Genomic DNA, 5000 nt, shown 5'->3' with positions numbered 1-5000 from the left:
TCCTACGAATCCCTCCTCAATCGAGGACAAAGAAATAAAGGATGAAAAGGATCAACGAAGCGGAACCCGGAGAGCCAGTTTTCGTCTTTTGTTTTTATCTCGTTGGATCAAAGGAAAGGATTAAGAGGGAATTCATGTTGCTCGGTATTTGCTTTTACTTCGCCCAGAGGACGAAGGTATCGTATCAACAAAAGGAGATAGTCCGGTGTTGGTTTTTCTTGAGAGGCGTTGAGATTATTCTGAGGTTGACTCGCCTAAAAATGAGAATCATTTCTGGCAATATTGTTTGTGGGGTGGATGAGATAGTATGCTTTACACTGTAGGCCATATCCTGCTTTTTAGACACACCAAGTCCTGCTTTTTAGACACACCAAGTCCTGCTTTTTCAACATACCATACCCTGCTTTTTCGACACACCTTACCCAGCGTTTACGACACACCATACCCTGCTTTTATGACACACCATAGCCTGCTTTTTCGACATACCATACCCTGCTTCTAAGACACACATACCCTGCTTTTTCGATATACCATACCCTACTTTTTCGACATACCACACCCTGCTTTTTCGACACGGGAGAAAATTAATCACGCTACATAAGGTTATTTTCACTGCCCCTTTTGCCCCCTTTACTTAAAATTCCCGTTTTCATTTCATCCATCTTATCTATCCACTTTCAAACTTTTACTTTATTTTGCCTCAAGTTGCACCTCAGTGTTGAATAACCCTCCCGGCCCCAGCAGTGGATTGTATTTCTCTTAAGGAGCATTTTTTGAGGGACATTTCTTTGAGGAAAACTTTTTGAGGGAAATTTCTGTGAGAAACATTTTTGAAAGACATTTTATTTCAGAAACTTTTTTTTATGGACATTTCTTTGCTTCGACGAAAACTTTTGTTGAACTTTTTTTCAAGGACATTTCTTTGAGGGACATTTTTGGGAGACATTACTTTTTGGGACATTTCTTTTAAGAACATTTTTTTGTTTGAGGGACATTTCTTTGAGGAACATATTTTATGGGACATTTCTCTGAGGAATATTATTCGAGGCACATTTCTTGGAGGAACATATTTTGAGGAGCATTTCTTAGAGGAACATTTTTTTTATTTTAGAGAAATTAAGAACCTATGAAAAGGAAGAAAGACAATTTGAGAGGAATCTGAACACAACAAAGAATTGAGTAATTATCCAGGAAAGCAATGTAGCTAAAAAGATCTAAAACCTGTGAGGAATAAAAATTAAATGAAAGATGTAAATGAAAAAAGACACCCAAAGTGAGAGCAAGTTTACTAACCCCCCTCTCCCTTTCTTCCAATCTCCCATATAACCCCCCCCCCCCCCCCCAGGGAGTACCAATCTCTCCTAAGACTTCCAGATAGATAAGCCGAGACAGAAACACGAATATGCGACAGAGGTCCGTCTAATCTATCTGGTCAGTGGACCGAGACAGAAGTTAGAATTTGTTAATGGGATTTATAATGTCGTTATCAAACTCTTTTTAGTGTGAGTCGAAGCCTGGCAAATTTATTTATGCGTTTGTGTGTATTATCTAAGCTGTTCTCTGAACCTATGGTACGTAAGTGATTCCATAGACATGAATAGTTAAAGAGGACAGGTATAGTTGAGGTACTATTTCGCTGTATTTATACATACATAAACACTCATGCATTGTATGAATTTGAAAGGGGGGGGGGAGGGGAGAGCATGTGTTAAACAACATAGACTGGTAGTGGTGGATTTTAAAATAACAGGTAGAACAACCAAGAAGAGTAATAGATCTAGAATGTAGAATGAAGGTTTGAGAGAGAGAGAGAGAGAGAGAGAGAGAGAGAGAGAGAGAGAGAGAGAGAGAGAGAGAGAGAGAGAGAGAGAGAGAGGGGGGGGGGACTGGAAGGAATTTACATGCGGGACAGAATCCCTTTATTACCTCCGATAACGAAGTTGGAAGGAGGTTATGTTTTCGCCCCTGTTTGTCTGTTTGTTCGTGAACAACTTCCTGGCCGCAATTTTACTCATAGAGTAGTGAAACTTTCATGGATTGATTGTTATGTCAAGACGTGGAAATGATTCAATTTTGAAAGTCCTAGGTCGAAGGTCAAGGTCAAAAGTCGAGCAAAAGGTTGATCGAATTAACCCTAACCTTAACCCCAAGTTCGTACATGGTTGTGGCACAGATTTCAAATACGACTACGGTCTAAGTTGATTCTGGGAAAGGCAAGCTGGTTTCGAGAAATAAGATGCCGTAGCGGAGGTCTGCACTCTCAGTGTGCTGTCCTATCTTTCTTTATTTTCCTTCCCTTTTAATCCACTTGTGGGCAACACATTGACACCAAGTTGGTCGTCCGAACATTAAAAACGAGCCTAAAGTCAATTACACCCTATTCCCTCTCCCTCACTCGTTGTTAAAACGACCCTAAAGTAAATTATGTCTTATTATCTCCTCGGTGTTTGAATATACCTTCAGCTACCCATTACTTTTATCAGAATACGGAAGCTCTTTCCCATCCCCTTTATCTTCTCCTTATCATAATATTATTGCTCGAGACTCCATCCTCATCGGATTCTCGTTCCATGTTCGAAACATGTTCCTTATCAGAGGAACTTGATCCGGGCGAGTGAATATGAAAAGTTGATTGAAAATAGGTTGATAACAGTTCTGCCATATCGGCAAGCTAGTCTATATAATCAGACAGCTAGTTTGTTATCTAATCACCTAGCTAGTTTATCTAATTAGATAGTTTGTTTGTTATCTAAGCAGCTAGCTAGTTTGTTATCTAATCAGCTGGCTAAATTATCTAATCTTCTAGCTAATTTATCTAATCAGCTAACTAATTTATCTAATCACCTAGCTAGTTTATCTAATCAGCTAGCTAGTTTGTTATCTAATCAGCTAGCTAGTTTGTTACCTAATCAGCTAGTTAGTTTGTTACCTAATCAGCTAGCTAGTTTGTTATCTAATCAGCTAGCTAGCTTATCTAATGAGCTTGCTATTTTTTTTATCTAATCAGCTAGGTAGTTTACTATGGAATCAGCTAGCTTTTTGTTATCTAATCAGCTTGCCAGTATGTTATCTAATCAGCTAACCTGTTTGTTATACAATCAGCTAGGTATTTTGTTACCTAATCAGCTAGCCAGTTTGTTATCTAATCAGCTTGCTAGTTTGTTATCCAATCAGCTATCTGGTTTATCTAATCAGCTTGCTAGTTTATCTAATCAGCTTGCTAGTTTGACATGTAATTAGCTAGACAGTTTGTTATCTAATCAGCTAGCTAGTTTATCTAATCAGCTAGCTAGTTTATCTAATCAGCTAGCTAGTTTGTTATCTAATCAGATAGCTAGTTTGTTATCTAATCAGATAGCTAGTTTGTTATCTAATCAGCTAGCTAGTTTGTTATCTAATCAGCTAGCTAGTTTGTTATCTAATCAGCTAGCTAGTTTGTTATCTAATCAGCTAGCTAGCTTATCTAATGAGCTAGCTTGTTTTTTTAACTACTCAGCTTGATAGTTTACTGTGGAATCAGCTAGCTTTTTATTATCTAGTCAGCTTGCCAGTTTATCTAATCGGCTAACCTGTTTGTTATATAATCAGCTAGGTATTTTGTTACCTAATCATATAGCCAGTTTGTTATCTAATCAGCTAACCTGTTTGTTATATAATCAGCCAGGTATTTTGTTACCTAATCATATAGCCAGTTTGTTATCTAATCAGCTTGCTAATTTGTTATCTAATCAGCTAGCTAGTTTATCTAATCAGCTTGCTAGTTTGTTATCTAATCAGCTAGTTAGTTTATCTAATCAGCTTGCTAGTTTGTTATCTAATCAGCTAGCTAGTTTATCTAATCAGCTTGCTAGTTTGTCATGTAATTAGCTAGACAGTTTGTTATTTAATCAGCTAGCTAGTTTATATGATCAGCTAGCTAGTTTGTTATCTATTCAGCTAGGTATTTTGTTAATTAATCAGCTAGCCAGTTTGTTTATCTAATCGGCTAGCTAGTTTGTTATCTAATCAGCTAGCTAGTTTTTTTTATCTAATCAGCTGGTTAGTTTATTATGTAATCAGCTAGGTTTTTGTTACCTAACCAGGTAGCCAGTTTGCTATCTAATCAGCTTGCTAGTATGCTATTTAATCAGCTAGCTAGTTTATCTAATCAGCAAGCTAGTTTTTTTTTATATAATCAGCTAGCTAGATTGTTATCTATTCATCTAGCTTTTTGTTAATTAATTAGGTAGCTAGTTTGTTATTTAATCAGCTAGCCAGTTGGTTATTTAATCGGCTAGCCAGTTTGTTATCTAATCAGCTAGCCAGTTTTTTATCTAATTAGCTAGCCAGTTTGTTATCTAATCAGCTAGCTAGTTTGGTATCTAATCAACTAGCCAGTTTGTTATCTAATCAGTTAGCTAGTTTATTTAATCAGCTAGCTAGTTAGTTATTTAATCAGCTAGCCAGTATGTTATTTAATCGGCTAGCCAGTTTGTTATCTAATCAACTAGCTAGTTTATCTAATCAGCTAGCCAGTTTGTTATCTAGTCAGCTAACTAGTGTATGGTTCCCGGATGTTTCCAACGAGGTATATCACATGGTTGATTAATTGTTTCAACGTTTTATACAGAATTAATTGTTCTTTCATGTTTTCAATTTGCTATATCCAGTGCCTGGTTTATGTAAATTTCACATGGTATATAGATGGGTCCTAAATAAATCTGATTTGCTATATCCTTAGTATAGCTTCTATAAATTTCATTATGTAATACGTGCATTGGTGGTTTCCCTAAGGCTATGCCAGTGGATGGTTACTCAAGATTCCATTATTATTATTATTATTATTATTATTATTATTATTATTATTATTATTATTGTTTTTGTTGTTGTTGTTGTTGTTGTTGTTGTTGTTGTTATCATTGTTATTATTATTATTTTTATTATTATTATTATTATTATTATTATTGTTTATTATTATTATTATTATTATGTAAGCTACAACCCGAGATGGAAAAGCAAGA

This window comes from Palaemon carinicauda, chromosome 32 (assembly GCF_036898095.1).
Source record: "Palaemon carinicauda isolate YSFRI2023 chromosome 32, ASM3689809v2, whole genome shotgun sequence".
NCBI lineage: Eukaryota > Metazoa > Arthropoda > Malacostraca > Decapoda > Palaemonidae > Palaemon > Palaemon carinicauda.
The sequence above is the reverse complement of the archived record's forward strand: the minus strand, read 5'-3'. Positions refer to the sequence as shown.